The following is a 15,775-nucleotide window of genomic DNA, read 5'->3' as shown; positions in this document are numbered from 1 at the left end:
GTAATATCCCATCTGCAGAATAATAATAGTTTTTGTATTATTAATGTATCTGTTCCCAATGGAATTAGATGCGTTCGTAGCAGCATTATGGCAACCCCTGCACTGTCACAGTTCTGTGTGGTGATGGCAAATCTCGCAAGTAAATAGAACAAACTCAAGCCCTAAATGACACAAAACCTAAACGACAGAAAACCTAAACAGTACACCTAAAGGGCAGTAGACCTAAACACCACAACACCTAAGTGGCAGAACGGTCTTGTGTTCATATTTTTATGTCTTGTGGCGTTTAGGTCTTATGAACACCAATCTGCTACTTGGTAGTGCACTGCCTAAATCTCCATAACAACTAATCTCCAAGGACGCGGTTTCCACTTACCATAAATTTAAAGCAGTTGCAGGCACGTAGCCAAGGGGTGGGTCCGGGGGGTCCGGGCCCCCCCCCCTTCGAGACCAGAAATAAAAAATTAAGGAAGAACGAAACAAAAAGAAACAAGAAATAGGAAGAATCAACGTTAAAAGTAAAGATAAAATATAAAGATAAAAATATAAAGATAAAATATAAAGATAAAAAAGCTAAAAATAAAAATAATTGCAGTATCAAACATGTTATTTCAGAAAAGGTTTTCTACTGCTCCTTTAACTTGTCATTTGGAACAGACAGTAATTGACGGAATAATAAAACGAAAAAGTTATGTGGAAAGCAAGTCCTGTTAACATTTGATTCAACAGAGAAAGGAACGCAGATATTATAAAATATTTTACAAGACATTGTTGGACATTACTTTTTTCAATAGTTGGGATCATAATGAAAGGAAAATTGTTATATTTGGATGAACAAAAGAAGGAACGTAGATATTGTGAAATTTTTTAAAATATTTTTTCAATATTCTTTTATTCGAGATTTCTTCATAGTTTGTTACTAAAATACTAACATGCATGGGCACCGATCCTGGGGGCCGAGGGGGCCAGTCCCCCCAAAGTTCATGTGGGACCCCTTGTTGTATTTATGATTATATAATATATTGACATAATTTGAATGCAATTTGTCTTAAACTCCTCATATACGACTTCTGCATCTGAATGGACCCCCCCAAATTTACAGAGAAATCGTCGCCCTTAATAACGTCATAATTTTAAAGTCGTAACATACCAATATATGTTGCTAGTAAAATGTTTAAATTGATCAGGCCCCCTGGTGTGATAACCACAATATTTCATATCACACTCCCCCCCCCCCATAACGAAATCCTGACTAAACGAACCAATATATGTTACTAGTAAATTAGTTTAGAATAATCGAACTCTGGTGTGATAACCACAGTATTTCATGTCTCGGACCCCCCCCCCTATTACGAAATCCTGGCTACGTGCCTGGCAGTTGAATTCCACAGTTACATCACAAATATTAGTTATTTTGTTGAGTTCTATATAGTGCATTAGGTAAGACATTTTTGTGTAGTTTATGGTTAAAATACAAGTGCATTTTCGTTTAGTGTAAAATTATTTTTTTTTCCTTAGGTATTACCAAAATGAAATGCTTGGAAATGAAGGTGGTAATGAAGCTCTGTCGCAGGCGAAGTACAAGTGAAAGTAAGTTCATTATAAACTTACACACAGTTAAAAGAGCAAATTAAGGGGGCAGACTACTAAATATTTTTGAAAAACTAATATTTTTTTCTTTTGCCCGTATTTCGTAAGTGGAAAGAGGTAATAAAATGTAACTTACCACAATAAGAGATAATATTATTCTACACCTGAAAATACGAATCGGAAGAATTTTCAGTGTTACCATCCATAGAAATTACAGTGCAACCAGAATTTGAATTACTCAAAAATCTAGGTAAAAGCAGCGACTAGAAAAATGAACTCAACGGTAATTGATCACTTATCATGCTGTCTATGTTTCTTGTTTACTACTTTTTAAATAATGTTTCTATTTATTTTGTAATAACTTATTTATTTTGTAATAATTTATGTAAGGTTTATGAAATAAATAGAAACATTATTTAAAAAGTAGTAAACAAGGAACATAGACAGCATGATAAGTCATCAATTACCGTTGAGTTCATTTTTCTAGTCGCTGCCTTTATCTAGATTTTTGAGTAATTCAAATTCTGGTCACACTGTAATTTCTATGGATGACAACACTGAAAATTCTTCCGATTAGTATTTTCAGATGTAGAATAATATTATCTCTTATTGTGGTTAGTTACATTTTATTACCTCTTTCCACTTACGAAATACGGGCAAAAGAAAAAAATATTAGTTTTTCAAAAATATTTAGTAGTCTGCAGCCTTAATTTGTTTTTCCTTAATTTTAATAGAAATAATAATAATGCTAAGATTACTGTAGTAATCTAAAAAAAAAAAACTTACAATAGCAGTAAAACCCTAAACATTTTAAAAAGAAAATAATCTTTGACCTAACTGATTCCACTCCTAAGCTATATGTGCAACTGCATTTAGTATAAGGGTCGACGCACAGTGGTCGGAAACTTGGAAAAAGCGGACAAAAATAGTTTATTGTGAAACAATGGAAGTTGACGGACGTCTGTCTATCGTTTGCAACTTCGGCGAAAGTGATCTGAAGAACCCTTGCTGCGATACGTGCAGTTATATATACATGGTGGTCCAAACATGTGGAAACCCCTCGCATAAATGTCAAATACTGAAAATATAACCAAAGGAACAATGCAGATGAGTAATAAAGATGTGATGAAGTTGGGGAGGATACAGGACAATAAAAGCCGCCATCTTGAAATCCCCCATCGTAAAACAACATATTGACGCCTTATGTGAATTGGTGATCGCTAGCTAGTACGAAGTTATGACACGTGTTAAGATGCATCCAAGAAGCGGTTACAGGTTCAACGTGCTCTCCCTCTAATTGTATTTGCAGCTATTAAAGAGACGGTGTTAAACAAATGTGTGATTGGCCTTAGGATACAAAATTAAAGTTCGCGGTTTTTCACTGGCACCATCTTCGAACAAACACTAATACTTACTGGAATGTGATTTAGTTCAGGATTACGTTGTTTCGGTAAGATTAAAAGATTCAGTATAGAATGTTCTTATATATTACTGCACTGACATGTAATAACCAGCAACTCCACATAATTGATAGTTTATCACTGCAATATGCATGAGGCTTTCACTACAACTTTGATTCAGGAACCAAGAGCAATCCTAATTACATACAAGATAATATGCCTTTCCCTTTGTAAGACTCACAAAGAAAACACATGAAACTGTCATCCGGACATCCGAATCAAACTTAATCCATTCGATAAACATAACAAACACATGTTTATGCACAAAAAATTAGATGCCATGGACAACGAAGTAAGTAACCCCGTTAGTATAAAGAAAATCGTAGACTCACAGTGAAATAGCTATTGCATTAACACTGTTCATTGAAAAGTCGTGGTTTATAGTTTATTCTCTTCAACATGAAACAAGCTTTCTAGAGGTACTATGTGTTGGGGCCCACACCGTACTTGAACAGGAAAAATTGGAAGAATCTCTGTCAAACTCCGTCCAGAAATCCCTCTCATCAACTTTGGACCCCTCTGGAGTGGCCCCCCTGTAAAAGCACACAATCCAAATATATTTCAACAAATAGTATATGGAATAAGAAATGTGTATAGCGAGTTCTGTACTGATAGATGAAATAGATATGAGGGAAAGGTTTACATACCAATACACGCTTTTCCCTCGTACTTATTCCGTCTAGCAATACAAAACTTGGTATACACACTTCGTATCCCCTATACTATTTTCTGAGATACATTTTGATTGTTTGTTTTTATCCGGGGCCACTCCAGAGGGGTCCAAATTTAATGGGATAGATTTCTGCACGGAATTTTCCCCACATTTTCCCAATTTTCCCTGTTTAAGTACGTTGTGGGCCCCAATACATAGCACCTCTCGAAAGCACGTTTCATGCTGAAGAGAATGAACGATAAACCATAACTTTCCAATAAACACTGTTGATGCAATATAGCTATTTCACTGTGAGTCTACGATTTTTTGTATACTAACAGGATTAATGGGCCCCAGGGACTTACCTTGTTGTCCATGGCATTTACTTCTTTTGTGCATGAACATATGTTTGTTATGTTTATCGAATGGACTAGGTTTGATTCGGATTTCCGGATGACAGGTTCATGTCCTTTAATTGTCAGATAGCGGATCTCGATTGCAACTCATCACGCATTTCCAGTTAGATGGGGCTGAGTCCTTCAGCTGCACTTAGCTGCAGCTACTTCCAATGCTCAACCTTTGTACTACTCATGGTCAACTCAATAAACTTTATTTTGCAAGGATAAGCAAGAATAAGGTTAGACTGCAGAGCTACTAATATCAGCGTATATGTAACTTTTCGATAACACTAACAAAACTATTATATAAATGATATGACAATGGATAACAATTAAAACTCTTTACTAAACACATAGTATTTGAGTCCAATGTACTATTCAATCGCTTTCATCGAGTTCAGAAACGATATAAATGGTTAAAGCATATCATATTGTTTGGATCATTGTTCATTGATGTTTCGGCATTTTTATTTGTCCATGTTTACATGCATTTTATGGACAGGGAAAATATTCGTATGTCTTGAGACTCCAGGTTTGGAAGAAGGAGGGATACTTATAATTAAATATCAATGTCGATTTAATAGGTGGCGAAGTTGACAAAAATCTATTTTTGACCGCTTTATTCCAGTTTCCGACCACTGTGCGACACCACCTCTAATACTGTCTAAAAGTATTATGACTTCTGTGTGCCCTCATGACTAATTTCGTTTTCTGTGAACCTATTCAAAGATTCAGTGACGACCGCAGAGGGTGGGTCCTGAGGGTTAGAACCTCCTCCTCCCCGAAATCCCGACACTTCTGTAAATTTTGTCTAATTTCAGGGATGATTTTATGAATTTTAAAATAATTGATCTTTATCTTGAATTTGAACCTTTCCAGAAATAAATTCATGCATACGTATTAGTGAAAGCTTGAGTAGAGATTTGAATATCACTTCATTATTGAGTTTCGTTCTTCCTAGCATGCGTGTTGCAAAAGGCTATGACGTAAATTTAAAAAAAAAATCACTTACGAACACGTTTGAACATTAATAATATAAATCAAGGGCACTTTCGGGTTTTAAGTATTTGATACGAATTTGAAGAAAGTCTTTAACACCGCGTCAAAACTTTGTTCATTCTTTACCATTCTCACATCGCACATCGTTCATCCCATGTCAAGTTTGTTGTGTAATCTCGTAATTGTGACGAAATATCCCGTCCTCTCCACACCAATTCTCTTTGTACCTCACACACACATTTTCCAATAACAACGAAATCCACTTATCAGCAGAGCAAACAAAAATTGTGTGCTTCAACAAAAATTGACTGAAGTACTTGCTGGCTGGAGGTCTGTGATGGAACTAAAAATAATAAAATGTCTACAGCCTTTACATATATAGGTTCAACATAGACATTGCAGTTTCAAATGAATTCATTGTCGTTCAAGGGTGTAACCACTGATTTGAAGAACACTTAATGCATTACAACTAGTTACTGTTTGATTAGAGGGATAAAATTCCAAATAAAACTCATTCCTTAGGACACTGAATCCATTAGAAACAAACTTTGCTATCTCTTACCCGTTTTTGGTGACAGGCATGAGAACATAGCCAACCTATGCATAACACGGTTTGAAAATGTAATACTAATACTACTACTAATGATAATAATAAAGGCAAATACTTTAATTCTAGTCATCACAAAAATATTTAACATTTTATTAAAATTAATTTAACAAGTTTTCCATTTTCTATTCCCGGTGAAAACCCAAAAATTTCGGTTCTCACGTGGACATGAATGAGAGCATATGCAAAACAAATTGGACAAGTACTGCTTGTCTGACACATGTTACCCATCCCGACCACCATCTTGCATCCACTATATTGGATTAAACTTTCGGTTTTTCAAATGGGAATGGGTGCAAGTGATATGTATACATCAAATTCATGTACAATTTTCTCGGAAATTCACTGGTGTAGTGAATTTTACCGTAGCTTGTACGGTTGTAGAAGGTATTGCATTTTAAATCCCTCCAAGCACTTCGCGAATATACACTGCAGAATAATATCAGTTACGATTAAGTTTTTGATGTTGACAAATCAAAACAATTTCTAACTTAAAAAATACTGTAGTTATAAACAAATTATTTACATCATTGGTGTCATAATTCTTATTACATTTATGTGAGTGATTGTTATTACTTCCATGTTATACTATAACATGTTACGGTCAAAATTCCTAATGTAAATCCAGATACGACCAGATTTGGGCGAACACTTACCATTTCCATATTAACGTCTCTGTGTCTGTATCTACAGTATGTACGTTCAGAGAATATTTCGTCAACGATAAATCATGTAAAAGATAACATATACACACACAAGGCCCTGCACAACTTTCCATTTGGTTCAATATTCGCGAAGTGCCTGACATTTATCATGCAATACCTTGCAAACGGTAAAAGCTACGGTAAAACTCACTACACCAATGAATTTCTGAGAAAATTGTACATGAATTTGATATAGACCTATCACTTGCACCTATTCCCATTTGAAAAACCGAAAGCTGAATACAATATGGCGGCTGGGGTGAGTAACAAGTGTTAGTGAACTGAATCCAATTTGTTTTGCATATGGCAGCATTCATGTCCAGTTACATCTAAACAAACTAAAAGCAATTTTGTGTCCGAGGGTAGCGTATGATTGAATTCCGGATATATAAAGGCCCATAACTATGCAAATTACCGGTATGGGGCGCTACAATTAACTTACAAGTTACTAAGCAAAAAATTTGCATATTAGTTATATGTATTTATCAAACAAGTAACGACAGAGAATAAATAAAATTCTCAATACTTTAATCAAGGTTTAACAGGTGTTTTACAAAGAAATATATGCGTTGGTTCGACAAGCCCCCACTTTGGACTTCCTAGGGTTACATTACTGGTGCAGATTGATAATACGGATTCACACGAAATTTATAGGATTCACAGCTCTTTGTACTGAAATTAAAATGCGAAAAAAATAAAAATTTTCTATTAACGCACACAAAGGGAACAGGGGACAAATCCCTTAAAAATTGCCCTAATGAGATAAAACTTGAAAAATTTAGTCTGCCTAACGTCCCGAGAAACAAAAATATTTTTTTCACATTTTTCTGTCCCAATTTAGTGGAAGCAAAGTTGAATATTTCCCTTTAAAATCCTATGTTCGGCTCTTAGGTGTAGCATAGAAAGAGTTGGAGACTGAAATTAAACTTATAGCATTCACAGCTCTCTGGACTACAATTAAAATGCGAAAAAAATCTTAATACATACAAAACAAATACGGAAAGGAATCTTTTAAAAGTTGCCCTGATGGGTAAAAAAAATAGAATATTTATTCTCAATAACATCGAGAGAACTAAACAACTTTTTCGCATCTTTATTATCCCAATGTATCGGGAACAATGGGACATATTCTCCCATAAAATTCTAAGGTGCTGCTCTTGGGTCTAGCCTAGAAAGATTTTAGCGACTGGAACGAAATTTATAGGATTCACGCCTCCTTGGACTACAATTAAAATACGTAAAAATAACATTTTTCATTAACACACACAAGGTGGAGCGGGCGGAAACTCTTTCAGAATTGTCCGAATGATATAAAAGTAGGAAAATTTAGTTTTCTAACGTACAGAGAATGAAGATAAATTTCCACCTTTTTCTACCCGAATTTGGCGGGAACAAAGGGCGCATATTCCTCCATAAAATTACAAGGTGCTGCTCTTAGATCTAGCCTAGATAAAGTTGATTAAGGGAACGAAACTTACAGGACTGACAACTCTTTGCACTACAATTAAAATGTGTTAGTATATTTTGTTCCACATTTTAACTGTATAGTCCTAATAGCTGTGAATCCTGCACGTTTTGTTTCAGTCGCCTAAGTCTTTCTAGCTACGCCCAAATCCAAACAACAGGATTTTATAGTGAAATATGCCCCCTTCACTCCTGATAAATTGGAATAGAAAAATGAGATAATACTATTTTCGTATTCCCAAAGTTAAGGAGAATAAAGTCTAAACAACTGTGAATCCTTTAAATTTTGTTCCAGTAGCTCAACTCTTCCAAGATCAGACCCAAGAGCCGAACTATAGAATTTTATAAGGGAATATGCCCCTTTTGGTCCAACTAAATTGGGATGAAAACATGTGAAAACATTATTTTCGTTTTTGGACGTTAATGAGGATAAATTTTCTAAGCTTTATTCTATTAGGACAATTATTGGGGGTTTAACCTCCGTCCCCCTTGATTGAGTAATAGAAAATTTTATTTCTTTCACATCCAAGAGCTGTGAATCCTGTGAGCTTTGTTCCAATTATTCAACTCTCTCTTGGCTAGACCCATGAGTCCAACCATAGGACTCTATGGTGGAATATGTTCCCTTTTCTCCCTTTAATTTGGGAAAGAAAAATATGAATAAATTATTTTCGTTCTCTGGATGTTTGGGAGAATAACTTTTCCAAGTATTATCCCATTAGGGCTATTGTTAAGGGGTTTGACCCCTTCTGGTGTGCCAATAATTTTCTTTTTTCGCATTTTAATTGTAGTCCAAAGAGCTAACAACGTTTATAAGAATTTTCTTAAGTTTTTCGTATAAGTTTAATTTATGTTTGTTTCTTATATTGCAAGTACACACAACTTGCAAGATGCAAATGCATCTTAATTTTGAAGAGGCTCGAAAATCGTGACGCCCTTTCCGTTGTTCTAGTAGCTAACACGTGCGCCTTTCGTCCACGGGATCCCACGTTTGATTCCCGGCGGGAGTCCCTTACAAAATTTGAAAGATTACTGTGTTCGAATTTCATCTTAACCTTTGAGTCCACGTCTCATATAATCTCGATCCAGAAAGGGAATCCTAAACTTAAATAATTAGCTTACTCGAAACAGATGAAAGCACAAAACTTAAGGTTTCGGCAGAAAAATAGCCCAAAACTTTAGCATAGAGAAAGTATTAAGTGTCCAGTTGGAGAGGGAGGAAATGGATGGGAACATGGTCATAAGATCATAAAACACATTATTGAAATGGCAGTCAGTGATGATTATAGAGGTGGCTCGGGTCCTAGAGTTTCGAAATTCCCTCTAGGGCATTTCCCCTAGCGTGTTCAATCTGAGCTACCAGAATTTTCGCAGTATTGTATTCACCCATCGTTTATTCAATCCCCCCGCCCTGGAAAATCTGACATGAGCATTGCCTCCTATCGTGCTCAATATGAATTACAAGTATTTTTGCAGTACTGCTTTTCACCTCTAGTGTAATGAAATTCTTCCACGAGAAAACATGTAATCTACGCTGTCAGTAGCTACGTCCTCGACTAATATACATTTACAAGTGCAGCTTTATTTTCGTATTTTCTTCAACAGTTAACCAATTTAAAATTGTATTATAATTCAAAGTACTTATCATATTTCTATCGTAAATAAGAATATATAGTCAACTTCTTAAACACTTCGCTCCGCAGGAACCGTTTCAGCGCGTGTAACAAGCAAAAACAACATGTTAGGCGTCTCAGAAATGACAAAGGAGAAAAAAGAAAGGAAAAAGCAGTACAGTACTGTCTATCTCAGTCAGTGCTGACAACATAGTTTCGGTCGTCACTTACACCGCTAGAGCTACAGGCGGTGTACAAAAGTTATACAGTTATAATATACGTTGTACCACACTAGCGCTATAGGCGGAATGTGCACGAACTACAAATGAATGTTTCTTACAAGTATCAGTCACTGTTGCATTCTCTTTACATTCTACACAGGCTTTTTCTTCACTTTTTGATCTTGACAACCAGAAGTACCAGGCTTTCCGAGTTCACACCCATAAATTGTTTGTGTACAGAGTACGTTTTAGGTCTTCGAATGACTATGAGCGCGGTGAACAAGGGTGATGATTGGACGATCACATACGGCAGCGAGAAACACTCGGTTGCATTAATAATTGTAAAATACAAAAATAGAGCCTTGACAATGCCGTGAGGATATATATATATATATATATATATATATATATATATATATATATTAGAGAATTATTCCCGTATTTAAGATTAATCATGTTGTTTTTTACAGTTAGCTAGTCTATATCGTTGATATTTACATGCTAGTTTTTTGCCTTTTAGATGCTTGTCGATGAAGGCCAGCAAAGAATTGCATTGTGTTCAGTTTCCCTTTCTTGCAATTTTCCATTCGAGTAGTTGGCGCTAAAAAAATCAAAGGATTTTTTTCTAATTATGTTTTTAGCAGGACAAAACATAAAGAGGCAGCCTCCCTGCTGAGATACATAACGACTCTATATAGAGTCTATTAGAGAAGAGAAACTGTGTTTCACTGTGTTTTAATAAAGGCAAAATTCACAACACATTCAACACACACCGCTTCCTGTGGAACTAAGAATTGTTTTCCGTCGGCTGGACCCCCTATTGTGAGTCAAGCTTCGCGCTGGCCATATAGGTTGTACAGCCCTTGGCGACAGTCAGCTGACGGGAACGCAATACTATCTCCCCGCGATAGCATAGAGAGGCACAAGGCATTAAAAATTAGAGACTAACAGGCCCTTTCAAGGACCAAACCACGCATGTAGTGCAATAATGACATTGTATGTTCCCAGAAAGTGTGGCCCTTATCAGGACCAAAGTGCAAAGTGCTACCCATCATGCCGCGTCCAAGAAAGATGACTCCTATCCGGAAAGTGCCGACCGTGAAAGACGTGACGGAGCGAGAGGAAGCTTCCTGCGAGATGACCGACCCAGACACCTCAGAAGAATTTGACCTGCCACTAACGCTAGCTAACTTTAGTAGCGGGTTCAAAACAGGAAGGGACATTAAGGACTTTGTAGCAAAGAAGATGGAACTAACAAACGTGAGGTTTCAAAAACCTGGACACAAGGAAATTACATTCCTTTTTACTAATCTCGTTACAAGAAAGATGTTCCTTCGTCTATTCAGAGCATGTGAGTTCGGCTCACGAGCATACTTCATAGAAGATGAAGAAGCTAAGAACACAGAAGAAGAAGCCCAACATGAAGAATATGACGAACAAGAACACGATATGAAGAATTCCACAACCCACAAAGATGATCTTCCCGTTGGAAAGAACCACACACACCAAGAAACCAAGGAAGAAAGAGCTCCAGAAAAATGAAACGGCTTCACCCTGGTGAAGCCAAGAAGACAGAAGAAAGAAGCCACCCAAGAAGAAAAGCAAAAGTACACCGGCCCTCTTCAGGACCAAACACCCAGAGAAAAACAGAAGACAGAGTAACGACTACCCAAAACAGCAAGCAATCAAGTCCACTCTTCACCCCTGCCAAACAATAATATTGAAAACCACGATGTACGTGTCGCTGAACCAGAGACCAGGAGCACGAGGAAACAAACCAGAAGAAACGACACCCAATACATCCGTTGTAAAAAGTGTACCAACCAACTTAGATGTGCGGGAAATAAAAATGAAATTTAGGAAACAAAAACTCAATATCAGGAATATCACAAGGATTAAAACGGACATAGGCCCAACGCCACTAGTTAGAATTTTCTCTGACGACCCGCAGCAAGTGAACCAACTACTAACAACCGGAGTGAATATACATCAGAAACACTACAAAGTAGAAACATCGAGGACGCTTCCTAGGCCGATGCGATGCCATAACTGCTACCAGTACGGAAATCTGAGGTACTGGTGCAAAGTAGAGAGAGTCTGCAACCGCTGTGGCAAGCAACACAAAGAAGAGTGCAACAAACACAGGAACAACAACTTCTGTGCCACATGCATCAGCGACTCCCACCGTACTGGTAGCAGTAGTTGCCCAAGAAGACAGAAAGCGCAATAACCAAGAAGACCACCACCACTAATAACAATAGAAGAAAAATCAGATCCAACTACTGGGTCTTATCAGGACCACCAGTCACCACAAACACCCACATCCAGCAAAGCGGAAGAACTCAACAGCGAAATGAAGAAATGGATAAAAGAAGCAACTGAAATAGCCACAAACAAAATAGTAACTTGGACCACATACATACTTACAACAACCACAAGCCACCAACAACGCAGAAATCTAACTATAGCCATGCAAGCAGCATATAGAAAAATCTTCAGAAATACAGTCAATGCAATCACAACCACTTCAGGACAAATCTACATCAGCAGCACTTACGCAGATACTGTGAAGAGAAATTCAACCACAGACAGCCCATCATTAAAGCAGAAGAAACAGTGCGGAGATAACAGTATAGAGCAGGGGTAATCAACGCAACTGTGAATGATGCAAACCGATGACGACCTGGCGAGGCCATGGACAACGAGTACAGATTTGCATACTTAAAAAATAACAGATGTCCCACTAACTAAACACTCCCCATTACAGACAAAACAGATTTGTATTAAAAATTAACAAATTTCATAATTTAATTTATTACTACAGACTTCTTTACATGGATTTTCACCATCCCTTCCCAGAGTGGGTTTGCCATGTAAATTGCCTATTGCATGCAGCATGACCGACAAAGGGTTTTTTCCTGGTTTCCAGGTTTTTTATCACTCTATCAAAACAAAATAACCTTCTCTCGTGCTTTCCTATCTTCTAACTTACCCTTCTTTCCTTCTATTTCACACATTGGCAAAAATCGCGTATAAATGTCTTTCGTAAAAGATAGAAGCCACGGCACACACCTACACTCAACAGACGCTTTAGTGTACTAATTGAATGTGAGGAGAGGCATGCAGACAGATGGTTGATGCCGGGCTTTCCTGAGGGGCGTCCTTATTTTTAACTTTTCTGTTTCTTTCGTCGCTGTGCGTTGTAGGATTCCTTGAGTATGTGATCTAGGCCAGGCAGTTTGCTGCACTGGAAATGAGTAGTGCTGTTTGGAGAGAATCCCCTGTACTTAGTTACTGTATGTAGTCAAAATGGAGATTCTGCTACAACACAGATGCCCACTAAAGCAATTTGGTTTTGGCCTAACATAGCTTAAGCTATGCTAGGGAATTAGGAATTAAGCTTGTTTCTTAGAAGTTTGATCATACACCTATAATAGAGGCTACATGGAACATTTATTGGATCATCAGAATAGAAGTGTATAAGCTTCCTATGGATTCTATGTTGGAGATAAGTGAAGCTCAAATAGAATTAGGAATTGGTTCCGTCCTAGTGGTGGAGGAAATTTTATTTGAATGCGAATGCGTTTCGGTTAGATCCCCTGTGTATTTATTAGCACAACTAAGTGCTGTGAATGATTAGAGATTTCTCACTGCAACTTTCATGCAGACTTAATTTGGAGTCTCGGAATCAGGGTAGGCCAGACTGTGTCCTGTGAGTCAAGGTCTAGTCTTTGAAATGTAAGGAGTACGGGCCAGGATTAGTTGATTACTGTAAACCGTTTTTCCACAGGTCCCTTCTAAATTAGAGAGATATTAAATAATTAATGAAATTAGGAAAATTGGAAGTTAGCTTGCATTCTTCCTTTCTCCATTAGTTATTGGGGAAAGACAAGCAGGAGATTTGGATGCATATAGGGGCGGAGTATTGTTCTGAGATTGTGGTCTTTATCCCACCTCCAAAATTAGAATATTAATTTGTAATAAATAATTAATCTGCATTCAAATTCCTCGATCTATTCATTTAATTTTCTTTGATATGAACCAATACTAGACATAACGAGCAGGTATTTGTTAGTGGTCGTATAGATATATAATTACTGAGCAGAAGGTTTTTAATACGAAGTTTTTGTAATTTTAATTTTTATTTTGTTTGGAGGGAAAATAATAATAGTGTAAATTCTTGATGGAAGTGAAGGTTATTTCAGTAACTTCATTTCAAGTGGAGGCTGAGCCAATTATAGATACTTAATTTCTATTTGCACAGAGTTATGTCAATAGAGACAAGAGAGATAAGAATATTTTCCGTATGGACATTCACATTGACAGCCAGAATTTTTATTTTTTTTTTCCTTCCAGTCTGTTCCTACCTTTCCCTAAACCCAAATAGATCAAACTAGTTTACCTTTGATCAAGTCTTTCTTTCAATGTAAGGCATAAGATGGGTGTGTTTTGTCGCTGGGCTATAATTCTAGCCCACGCCGAGACACTTACAGGATTTGTGCATTCCTGTATTGTATAAAAATGCCTGTATTACTTCCCGGGAACAAGAATATTATCAAAACACTTTTTGGGAAGTGTTATGTTGTAATCATTTAGAACACAGTGTAGTGTGTACAAAAGGAAGTACTGTAAGAGCAATTGTGACACATCAAGAATATGAACAGCAAGAGAGAAACCAATCTAAATTGTAGGGTGAACATAGGTATTTATACAGAGTGTTCCGTTTGAATTTTAAGGCATATATTTAGCGCTTTCATAATGACACATTTGTGATAGAAAACAAGTGATATCACATCAAAAATTGAAAAAAAAAGTTTCTAATTAAGCTTTAAGGTCTTTATTTAGTCGAAATCTCCATAATAGCTTATTTATCATTAATATTCACAAAGTATAATATATGTAAACGCATAACGAGTTATGTAACATACCCACTCATTATTTCTCTACTTTCAACAGATAATAAACTAAAATGGTACACATTGAGGAATAATAATAAAATTCAACTACTTTCATGTACTATCAAGTCATCATAAAAACTGGTTTAATCTCCAATATTATCAGAAAACCAGCAACGCTGTTGAAGAAAACTAAACCAAAACCTTCGCTTCGCATAATGAAATCCAAAGGCGAGTCGAGTTTCTGCTCCATTCCCATAATTGTCCTGATGTTTTACACACTAATTAATTCAACACTAATTTTTGGTGTGACAATTTTCGAATCAGAGAAGGAGTTGATTCGGCCAAACTTCGCTCACGTACCGGCGGTTTTAAGTACCAGGGGAAATTACAAGAGTTTACATTTTTACAGACAAGAGTTTAGGATGTAGGACTAATTATAGCTTCATTTCTATTTGCCGAACGCATGGTAAGTATTTGGGTATCAGATTAGTCCCCCGGGTCACCATTTTGGCATTACCGCTTTATATAAACAATAAACCACGTTCATACTAAATCAGTCATGAACGCATTAACAAACACGTATACATTTTTTTTTATAAATAGAACAGGGACACTAAAAATAATATTACAAATAGTAGCATTACTCGCATTTTATCTGCAAGGAAAAAACTGTATCGCTCAGACTCCGAATACAAAGGATAATTATTTTACACCACCCCTGCGAGTAAGCAAGGATTAGAAATAGTTTTCTAGGCTTTCAGCATTTATGACAATATTAGCCCCTTACGTATGAGAGATGACGTCCCTCGGCGACCACACTGCAGGTGGTATTGCAGAGCGAGAAAGGAATCAGAGTTGAGTTGAGTTGATTTTGAGTTTAACATCCCTTTCAGTAGAGAGGCTATACGAGACGTGGACCTACTGATTAACGTGGAATCAAAAACACATGAGCTTCCTCCGGGAATCGAACCCGGAACTCCCATGCCAAAGGCGCGTAAGATAATCGCTTAGCCACGAAAAAGCTCAAGAAAGGAATCAGAAAGTAAGGAGATACCTGGAACCATTATTTTAGGTTCGATCCTAGTGTGAATGAGAAAGAAACAGGAAAACTTGACTCAGGATAACTGACCTGAGTTTTAAAGTGTTTCAAGCTAATGTACCTACCGGGA

The 15,775-nt window shown here is 36.8% G+C and overlaps 1 long non-coding RNA gene across 5 annotated transcripts in view; it reads left to right on the top strand.

Moving 5' to 3' along the window:
* LOC145693454 (uncharacterized) overlaps positions 1-15,775 on the top strand; it is a 262,867-nt gene that overhangs the window by 184,728 nt on the left and 62,364 nt on the right. For all 5 annotated transcript variants that reach the window (XR_014132778.1, XR_014132779.1, XR_014132781.1 and 2 more), the window contains one exon: positions 1,519-1,590. This is a non-coding gene — a long non-coding RNA (uncharacterized LOC145693454). The remainder of the gene's footprint in view (positions 1-1,518; positions 1,591-15,775) is intronic.

The sequence above is a fragment of the Thermobia domestica genome, chromosome 8, assembly GCF_964235325.1.
Source record: "Thermobia domestica chromosome 8, izTheDome1.hap1.1, whole genome shotgun sequence".
Lineage (NCBI taxonomy): Eukaryota > Metazoa > Arthropoda > Insecta > Zygentoma > Lepismatidae > Thermobia > Thermobia domestica.
The sequence above is the reverse complement of the archived record's forward strand: the minus strand, read 5'-3'. Positions and strand labels throughout refer to the sequence as shown.